The 11,242-nt window shown below is 34.8% G+C and overlaps 1 protein-coding gene across 1 annotated transcript in view; it reads right to left on the reverse strand.

The window, feature by feature from the left end:
* Positions 1-4,269, reverse strand: part of LOC127971730 (X-linked interleukin-1 receptor accessory protein-like 2) — a 201,810-nt gene extending 197,541 nt beyond the window's left edge. Inside the window, exon 1 of the mRNA XM_052574949.1 lies at positions 3,395-4,269. The gene's annotated coding sequence lies outside the window, so the exon portion shown is untranslated. The remainder of the gene's footprint in view (positions 1-3,394) is intronic.
* Positions 4,270-11,242: the final 6,973 nt, after the last annotated feature.

The following is an 11,242-nucleotide window of genomic DNA, read 5'->3' on the forward strand; positions in this document are numbered from 1 at the left end:
CAGAATTATACAACGGAGAGCACGTCAAGTATAAAGCCTTGCAGGAGCGCGCGCAGTGAGCAGATTCATGGCGTAGAGACGTGTGAATTGTGAAAGTATAAACAAGGCTTCAACTGCACAACGCTAAAGAGAAAGCTGAAAGTCCTATCTAAAAGATTTAGAAAAAGTTCCACCGATTCACAATTTATACCATCGCTACGAATCTACGATATTGTCATATATCACCCATCCCTCACATGCAGTAACGTTAATGATTCAAACACATTTGACGAGCTACTTTAATCAACAAGTAGCACATCCACACTTTATTCCAGGAAAGTTGCTGATCCAAGGCTGGGTGTACAGCTGCGGGTCACGTGGATGAAGGCTGGGGGGGGGGGGGGTGTAACAGCACCCTGATAAAGAGGATGACTCCCTCAAAGTATTTTGAGTATTTTGAAAATACAAAAATACTCGTCTTAAATGTATTTAAATACAAATTACATTTGATTTTTTCCAAAGGCTTCAAAATACAAAATACTAAATAGTATTTTGTATTTCAAATACGTATCTGAAATACTGCCCATCCCTGTGTGTGTGTGTGTGAGCGAGTGTATGTGTGTGTGAGTGTGTGCGTGTGTGTGTGTGTGTGTGTGTGTGCATGTATGAAGGTGGGGCAAACACACCTATTAAACTCACCAAAATCTACCGTGAGACATTTTTATTGAACAAGATATCTGTTTCAATACAAAAAGTTATATTAAAATAAACTATTAATCTCTCACACAAAAATATTAAATTTAATTTAAAATGACAAAAGTATTTCTATTAAGATATACATCATTAAATTCAGAAAGTCTAGCAGTGCTCAATGTGTTCATGTGTGTGTTCCTCAAGCACTCCTGTTCCCATTAAACTCACGTCACGTTTTATTCAGAAATCTGGGTCATTTTAAGAGAAATCTTTAAAGAATAATTGTAAAAATATATGTTTTGAAGTCAAATCACAAATAAATAAATATAAAGCGACCAGAACACTGAAGTCAATCAACAAGGAGCTTCATCTGATCAGTTCTTTCAGCACACTGCAGCATCTGTATTAATATATGTGATCGTTCAGCTGAGTAACACATTTACAAATCTGATAAAACACGCTAATAAAACATTTCATTCATGGGGATGGACACAGAAACTAGCCTCATTATAACATCTCTTATTAAATAGATCTAGACTTGTCTGAAGTCTCTTAAGACCGGAGCACACGACAGGATTTCCTCTGATTTCCAGAAGATCAGATCCGTCTGGAGATCAGGAGATGTGACCACAGAATCAGTTCACTTCTCTAAAGTGACAGGCATCAGTTCATGAGTCTCTTTGTGAAGGATTACACACACGTTTAATGTGGAAGAGCTTAAAGAGAGCACAGCGAGTTTAATGGAACAGACACAAGGTTTTAGAAATGTCATGTTATATTTATTCAAATGACAGGATTTTGCTAAATAAAGTCTAGTTCATGTATGAAGTTCATACATATTAATCTGAACAATTATTAACAATATCTATTTCTTACTGATGTCACGCTGACGCTGTGTTTTTACAGTAGAAGCTCTCCTTAAAATAATATGAAATCTCATGTAAATCTTAAATGACAGACCAGTAATAAACTGTCAGTTAATAATATTATGGATGTATTAGTAGTATCCAGTCACGCCTGTGAAGTCATGTATTAGCTTAGCACAGTCGTGTAAAGCTAGTCAGCTAGCTGTGTTCTGTAGCATCTGTGTATCTAATATAATTATTTCCCACATCCAAGGGCTTGGTTCTAATATACAAACGAACATTGAACTTTAATCTCTTAATTTTACAATAAGCAGTGAAAAATACCCTAAAATAAAGGCTTAAACATCTAAAGTGTGTGTTTAATGAGCACATGAGCTTAATATATAGTTATTCCCCTCTCGCTGGTTCTTCTGACACCTCACAGGACATTTAAACATCTCTTCAGTCGACACACACACTTCACATAAACCCAACATTCATACGCTATTATTAACTGAAAATTATTTACACGTTAAAGTCTCTCACAAAGATTTTAAAATCTTTCCAAATCTTCATCTATAAAGCTTTATCCATCACCTTTAGCCACTCATTCTCCACAGATGTCCTCATAAACGATAGTAAACATGAATAAAAACCTGTATGTACACACACACACACGCATTATATATGTGTGAGTGTGTGTGTGTGTGTGTGTGTGTGTGTGTGTGTGAGTGTGTATATATAGAGAGAGAGAGAGAAAGAAAGAATTGAAGGGCAGGAAAGCACTTGTTAATATAATGTCTAATATAAAATGTGACTTAACTTATAAAAGCATTCAAGTTATATTAAACCTTATCAAAATTGCCATGATACTATCACATAAACGCAGGCCTGCAATCCAGCGCAGAGGAAAAATACTAAATAGAAACAGGGATAAAGGTGGCTTGACGTTAAACGTTCGATACTCAGTACTGGTATACAGTCTTCTGAAGTCATTAGCATTTGAGGAAATGACTTACAATCATAAAAACAACTGTAATCTGTTCATTTCGGTGTCAACTACAATCCACAATTTATACATTTTTTATATTTATTAAAATGAATTGTGAATCATTCTGGTAAAAACTGAGCCCGTGCATCTCTTCAGACACATTCCTGTGAAAGGTTTTTGGCTCTTGACGTTAATAACGAGTTTTAATGTTGGAAATAATTTCAGCAACACATCTAATATTCTCTCTGAGTTTCCAGGTTCCCTCACGAGAATTAGCCATGATTTACCATAAATCATCCTTCTTGTAGCCATGGTAACTGCAAATTTGTTACTTTAAATAATAATTTACAAAAAAGTATTAATATGGTGGATTTTTTTTTTTGCGATAAGAACAGAGCTAAGCCACCCATAGCCTTCAAAATGACTTAAAATGCATTGTATAAAAACAACGAGGCAATAATGATGGATTAATAACACTGTTAAAAATACAGAAATAAGCAAAGAAATATAATTTCTTCAAAATAAATAAATAAATAAACCATGGTTTTATCATAGTTAAACTGCTCAATTTTTCTTTTGCATGATTTCTGAATGCTTGAGACTATAGAAATAAGAGTCCTAGCCATAGCTAAATGTTGAGAGCTACAACTGTCATTTGTAAATAATACCATTCATTCATGTATTTGCTTGTTTAATTGTATTAGTGTTGTATTTCGACACTAGAGTAGTTTGGGGGGGGGGGGCACAGTGCCATCTTCCGCTGGTTACCATGGTGACTCACCTGTCTGTATCTGATGAGCATCTTCAGATCATGAACAGTGCTGATAAACTTGTGTTAACACTAATAATCATCCACACACACATATAACACGGTCAGTCTACTCACCGGGTGATGCTGAGCGCCTTCAGATGAACGGGAGATGATGTCTGAGCTATTTCCACAAGTTTAAATCAGATGTACTTCATGAAGATGTGCTTTAATACGAGCAGAGCCGAGGAGGAACAGTGAACATCGAGGAAGAGTCCGTCAGAAGTCAGGTGGTCATGTATGATGTGCTCGAGCTGTTAGTTTGGAGATCCACAGATAACTTCCATCCTCTCATCTCTGTTGCTCTTCATCTGCAGAAGAACCGAGCTGCTCTGCTGCGCTGCTTCAGGAGAGTGAGTCGAGTCCGCTCGAAGACAGATGAGTTCAGTCTCATCACACACACACACACACGGTTACACAGCTGTGTTCAGACCGGTACACTACCATATTACTCCTAATATGAATGCAGTACACAGTATCGGTGTCCGATTCTCAAACGAATCATCCTCTGCACCGTTTGTTCAGTGATTCGGTCGAACCGATTCGCGCAGCATTTGTGAATGACTCGACAGTGTGTGCGGCGAGTAACACTGGATAAACCGCTGGACACTGGAAGACAATAGCGTAATCGAAAACAAAGTGTTGTTTGGCTAAAAACTGTTCTGCAATATGACACGTTGAATTACTTATTGCAACTCTTCGTCAAACGAGTCCGTGTACCGGTTCATTTAAACAGCCCGTCCGAACGAACCGATTCTCTAAATCGAATCGTGGCTCTCAAAGCTCGTGGATGTGTGTGAAATGTTTAGAGTTCGTTCTGCTGCGGACTGGAGCTGTTCTTCAGCAATAAACGCTCAAAAACTATGTTTAACAAAAGACGAGGCATTGCATCTTATATTTGTAGATTCAGTGTTAGCTGAATCAGTGTCACAGTGGCGCCCCCCTGTGGTCATATGAAGGAAGTTAGTATGCACCATAATGTTTTGCACCATAGGAATCTGGAGTTAAAGGTTAATTAGGAAAGAAAGAACAACAGCAAAACATATTTATTAAATTACTAATTTATTTTATAATTACAATTATTTCATTTATATCAGCACTGCAATATTCAGTATGTGTTGGGATGGTGCATTCCCCTTCTGGTAAAACATGTTAACCAATAAAACAGAAATATGTACAATAAAACATTAACAAAATAATACATCCACAAAATAGTGTGATTTAAAAAAAAAAAAAAGAAACAGAGCCAGGCCCTCTCCCTATAGAAAGTGACACGGCCTTAATTGAATAAATGCTTTAAAAAAAAAAAAAAAAAAAAGTCTACAAACCTGTGGGAATGGATTGCAAAAATGTGTGCACAAATTATGAATTTGTGGGTACAGATTTAAAAAGATTGTGTGTGTGTGTGTGTGTTTGCTACAGGTGACTTCTCAGGCTCTGTATAGAGATGTTATAAAGTGAACATCATTTATTAGATCCGACTCACAAAAAAATAAAAAAAAATTTAAAAAAATGTCTTGTTTAAATTTGCAGATTATTTTTCTTACCCTATGGCAGATAACTTTACTTGCCTTTTATACTTAAATGCACTTGTTCCCCCAGAAAACAATAATAATATATTTATAAAGTGTATCTTGTATAGAGAGTGAATTGTGATTTAAAGGGGTCATTAGATGCTTGTTGTTGTTTGAACATTAATGTGTGTTAGAAGGAACCTGATTTTACCAAGTGAGACATGTTCCTGGGACAACATTGTGATTAACCAATCAGATTTGAAGAACAAGTTTATAGATTTTGTGAAGTTTATGTTTAAAATCACTGTTAGGTGCTTATACATCAGTGTCATTCATCTATCATTTCCTCTGATTTTAGGGATTACTCATGCTTAAGGAGTGTGTAAACATCCATCCTATAATGATAAATCCCTATTTTAAAATCCCCTTTCTCAAATCAGGCTGTTCTGAGATTGCTGTCAGCATCACATAGGCCCCTCCCACGATTGTTGATTGACAAGGCTGTCTTACCTTAGACCCGCCCTGAGTGAGCTGTGAGCCGAGAGAAATGAACCAAGAGACATGAACCGAGAGAAAACATTACCGTCTCCAGCCGCGAGAAGGCGCTCTATGCTGTAAAAAAGGATTTGAGACTTTAGCTTCCTCAACTCATTTCCTAAGTCAGTTCAACTAAAATGTTGGGTACACTTAAGATATTAAGTTCACCAGTGCCCAACTTATCCGTTCAATCACAGTAGTTCATGTAACAAAGATTTCTTAGTTGAATGAGTGGCAATGCATGGAAACCCCCCCACCGGTCCGAGCCTTCATCACAGAACAGGATGCCATGTTTGAAGACTTACGAAAAGCTCCAATTTCTGAGTCAAGAGTTACAGAGGTAAGAGCAAACTTATGCCCAGCTTATATTTATGAAAAGTGTTTGATAAATGAGTGTAAAGAGTAATATTACACAGGTTATCAGTGTAATCCTTGCTACTGTGTTGTACGGAGTGTAAAACATGGACAAAAATATATTTATAGCGATCACAAATATTAAGGTGTAAACTAGATAAATACAGGGTTGTCAGTGTAATCCTCTTGCCACTGTTTTTTATAGATTCCTGTACGTGATGTGGACAAAAATAAATTTCTATTGAACATGAATTATTATATCGTTATAGTGAAATCGTGTCAATTATTAATCATTATTTCACTGGACTTAGGCTATTAATTAATTCCCTTGTTTTATTCAGCTGGCCATGATGCAATTTATTATCGTTGTCTTATTTCTAAATAAATCGAGTGAACAGTTTGTCCATCTTAAAGGTGCTGTAGGGAACTTTTGTAAAAAAATATTTTTTACATATTTGTTAAACCTGTCATTATGTCCTGACAGTAGAATATGAGACAGATAATCTGTGTAAAAATCAAGCTCCTCTGGCTCCTCCCAGTGTCCTATTGCCATTTGCAGAAAATACACCGCTCCCGGTAAGAAACAACCAATCAGAGCTGCGGTCCGTAACTTTGTTTGTGTTCAAAATGTAGAAAAATGAACATAATAAGCGAGTACACCATGAATCCATTTTCCAAACCGTGTTTTTGGCTTGTCCTGAATCACTAGGGTACACCTATAATAAGTGTTTATATTCGGACTATTTTAGATTGCTTCGGGGGTACCGCGGCGGAGTAACCCAGTACCTTTGTGATTCTTCATAGACATAAACAGAGAGAAGTAGTTCCGGCTACGATGTTCTTCAGCAAGACGCAAGCAGTTCTGTTTATTAACCGCTAGAGCGTCAAAAGTTCCCTACCGCAGCTTTAAACGTTAACCTTTATTTGCGTCCATTTGATTGTGAAATATTTTAGGCCTTAAATTTACAACGGACACTTATAGCCCCTGCAAGGAAACCCCAGGTGTCAGAACAGGCCAACATGTGCTACAGCTGACGAAGCCTTCATTTTGTATCAAGACGTCTTAATTGGGGTAAAAGCGAACGTATGTCCAGCTCGTATTGATGAAAGTGTTTGTTAAATTAGGGTTAACTAGAGAAATATCAAACAGGTTATCAGTGTATCCTCGCGACAGTATTTTTTTTTTACCAGAGCTTCTCAGTGATTTTAGTCCCATCTGAATGTGCCATCTCAATAACAATTACAGATGATGTCATTAAAGATTACGGTGACTTTTACCTTCTGTTAAAACGTCTGGAAGAATTACGTTATTACTGTATCTGCTGATTAGTACAGGAGTCTGCCATTAACGTTACATAGCAAAAGCTAATTTAACAACTGATATTAATGAAATATTAATGTATGCCATTTATAATAAACTGTAATTGTATAAAACACTGAAGTAGTGAGTACTAAATGCCTGTTCTGCCACCATTTTGAGCGTTTTGAATTGTGCTTTACAGTTTTGTGTAGCGCTTTATTTGTATTAATGGATTAATATGTTCTGTTGTGCAGGTCAGGTTTTATGTTCCAGTTAAAAAGTTTGACATGAGACCGTTCTCCCGTGATATGTGTGTGTACATAAAGACACGCATGACAAGAGAATAGATGGCGAGCCTTTGTCAGCTGAAGGACCTGTTACATTGCCTAGTAACATATGCATGGTACTTCCGCATAAAGATAAGCCAATACTCGTAAACTTCCGGTAAAGCTGATTTAATGTTGTGGTTTATACAGGTACAGAAACATCTCCTGCCTAATTCTTGTCAGAAAAAAACTTCCATCTTCATAAATAATGATAGCATAACAATAATGATAGATGATGGCATTCACATACAGTTTTATGTTATTTAACAACACATAATTGTATATGCCAAGCCTAGTATTCCCAGGCGATTACCTAGACACGTGACTACATTGAAATGCTGAAAACTAAACACTATAGTAACTGTTTATAGGCCAGTGGTTCTCAAAATGTTATAACAATTATATGCATTAAAATTCAGTAGCGTAGTAGGCCTAACTATTATTATATTTACTGTTGTCAGCCACTTTAACATTGTTAATATACACTTTGAACATTAACACTACACTGTGCTTACAAACAAGTAAATAAATAAAAAAACTGAAATAATGATTAAATTAAAATGTGTTGTACCTAAAAGTTAAATAAAAACTGTGTTGGACTTAATCTTTATTTGAGTTTAGTTATTTTTGCATTTAAGTTCAAAAGTATTGTGCTTTAACATTAATTTATAATTAAATTAGTGATTCAGCTAGAGGGTCTTGTAGCACACTTTGAGAACCACTGGTTTAGGTGTAGGCTAACATAGTGATGCTATCTCCCAAATTACATCACACTGCTCTGATTGATAATCAATTACTTTCTTACACAGCCATGAACACATTTTAAACCCTTATAATATTTGCCCGCTCAACTCTGTAGCTGTGCAGTAAAATTCACTTGAAAGATTTTGACTCCAAATTTGTGTACTTCTTTTTGTACTGAAGTATAAATTATAGCAAGTGAAGGAATCAAAAAGTCTTGTATCATTTAATAAAAATAAAAAAAATGTCCCAACGCTAACAGTGTTTAAGGGAGAATTATTTAAATAATTAACTAGTTAACTACAAATTAAATAAGTTAAATATTAATGGTATAACAATTAAATAATGCATTAAATATTTTTTTTATATTTTCAGATTTAATTTAGTAAATCAATTTTTTTAATTTTATCTTTAACTGTAAAAGCTGCTAAATATATTCAGTTAACAAAGACTTGTTACTGTTGTAGTTTTGTTAATCTGAATTTAGTTTAAATCACATAATGAATTTGAATTTGGCTTGTCTTCCGTTATTACTGTCAATCGAAGTCCAGAACAATTTAGCAGATTTACCAGCGTAATATTTAACACTAAAAACATTTAATGGTAAATGTGGACGTTTCATCCTCTTAGATAAATAAAGATTTTCTTCAACTTGTGAATAGGTTTGGTAGAGAAGCTGAGAAAAGGGCTCCCCTTTAAAGCACAGTACAACTGACTGTAAATGACTGAGCTGGCTTGTCTAAAACCAGGAAGTAATCGTGCATATGTTCAACTGACAGAGCATTAGTGATTGCTTTGGAATATATTTGATACAATATTTTTCAGTTTTTTTTCTCTGTTTTTACATTACACACAAATAGTACTTTATTACATTAAATGAACAGTTTAAATTCCCTTTGAGGTGTATTATACTGAGTTACAATATCATATTCTACATATTGTGTGTGATCAATCCATTATCAGGGCCTTAGAAATTTTTGCACTAATGCTGTATTGCTGCACAAATCACCTCTTATGTTTTTTACAATGTTACTGAAGGTCATGCAACATAATGTCTACATCAGGGTGAGTTTAGGCAAACTGCAAGTACTATTTGTTCATAAAACAAATACAAATTGAAAAGTGTACCTTTTTAGAATTTAAAAAAAAAATCCCATATAAACAGTCACCCAACTGGATCCCATTAAAATCCTATAGGACTGATCCTACAGGATATTTATGTCTTGTCCTACAAGACTATTCCTATCAGAATCCTATAGGAACGGTTCCAAAATATGATAGAAAATCCAATTAGAATCCTGTACAGTTGTCTTATTGGAATCCTTTAGGATTTTTTGACAAGGGAGATCAACAACTCACCAACAGATATAACTACTTCACCCAAAATGGTTCGTTTGGGATGCAGCTCATATAAGTATCATTATACATCATCGACAAAACCATTATAGATGTTTGTGTTTCTATGAATTTCTTAGTCAAATGTAATACATTTTAACTTATTCGGATATTATATCATTTAAAATATTTGCCTCACTGTATTATGAATTACATTTTTTTATATTTGTGTATATGTAGGCTGCATTTTTATGGGTTACAAGTACACACACACACACACACACACACAGTGCTAATCTAAACAAGTAAAGTTACTCTTAAAAAGTAATTAACAGAATTAAATAAGATCCTACAGGACAAAGTGAATTTCCATTAAAAAAATCACAATGTCCAATACAAATCAATAAAAGATTACATGAAAAAATTAAATCCCATTCAATTAAACACAATGTCCAATAAGATTCTAAACATCAAATAAAATCCTACAGGACAAAGTGAAATTCCATTAAAATCAATCAGAATGTCCAATAGCATTCTAAGAATCCAGTAAGATCCAATAAATTCCAATATGATTTTTTGACAAGGGTTACCTCAGGTAATACTAATCCCATTTGAATAGACCAGCTGTAAATATGTATGTAAATAATCTGTGATTTCCTATTTAAAAGTGCTTGAAGCATTTAGTTGCTTTGGTTTGTATCAAAAGCTGTTGTCAGGAGTGCAAACTTGTCAGCTTTATGAAAATTTCTGTTTTGGATCCAAAATGGGTTGTTATTGTGATTTATTCCAGATAATCATAATTATGAGCATGCTTGGTTCTGAAGTCATTACAGTTTGTCTAATTTTGTGTGTGTGTGTGTGTGTGTCTTGAGATTTCAAACCAGAAGAGAGGAGCAGCTGCTTTGCTTGGACTCCCATTTTACTTAAAGGAGGATCTCAGGAGTTTCATCCGTGTCTGTGAGGTATGAGAGCTGATTTCACTATGACATGGGGAAACTTTTGTCAGTTAAAGAGAGCTCACACAAAAATTTAATTTTATTCACTTTTAAGTTGTTCTAAACCTGCATGAAGTACTTTCTTTTGAAGAACATTAAGATATTTTTAAAAGTTTTGGTAATGAAACTGAAACTGATGGTCACTGTTGAATTCCAAATATTATGGGGAACAGAAACTGTCTGATTCCCAACATTCTTTAAAATCTCTTCTTTTTCGTTTAACAAAGGAAAGTAATGAATACAGATGTAAAACAACTTGAGGGTAATTGAATTAAATGTTCATGTTCACACACCCCCTGCTGTGCATATTTTGCATGTCTCTGTTTAACACACCTGATTCAGATAAAACTAGCTCATTAGAAGTGAGCTATGTGCATGAACTGTGTTCCAGTTGACTGTGTAGAACAGAATGATCAAAACCTAAGATAGTGGCAAAGTTTAAAAATGTAAATTTAGTATTTTGTGTTAAAGTAATTAGTATTTTTTAATGTCATAAACCGATTCTTTTTTTGTTGGTAAATAGTTGAATATATATATATTTAATACGCTATTGTATATATTGGTCTGGTTTTGAGAAAAGTGATAGTCTAGTACTACACAAATTATATTGTGTCATGAGATAAATGTTTCTTCACGTAATCGTCAATGTTGCACTTGTCATTTTCACACAGGGTAGCACATTCAATTTGGTAATGTAACAGTACATGCTCAATTACTAATATCTTTCTTCATTATGTTTTTAGGCTGACAGTTCAGAAGATGCTACAGAAGAAGTTGATGTCGGCATTCTCATCACTGAAGAAGGCCGGAGCAGCAGAGCGTTG

The sequence above is a fragment of the Carassius gibelio genome, chromosome B14 (assembly GCF_023724105.1).
Source record: "Carassius gibelio isolate Cgi1373 ecotype wild population from Czech Republic chromosome B14, carGib1.2-hapl.c, whole genome shotgun sequence".
NCBI classification, from domain to species: Eukaryota; Metazoa; Chordata; class Actinopteri; order Cypriniformes; family Cyprinidae; genus Carassius; species Carassius gibelio.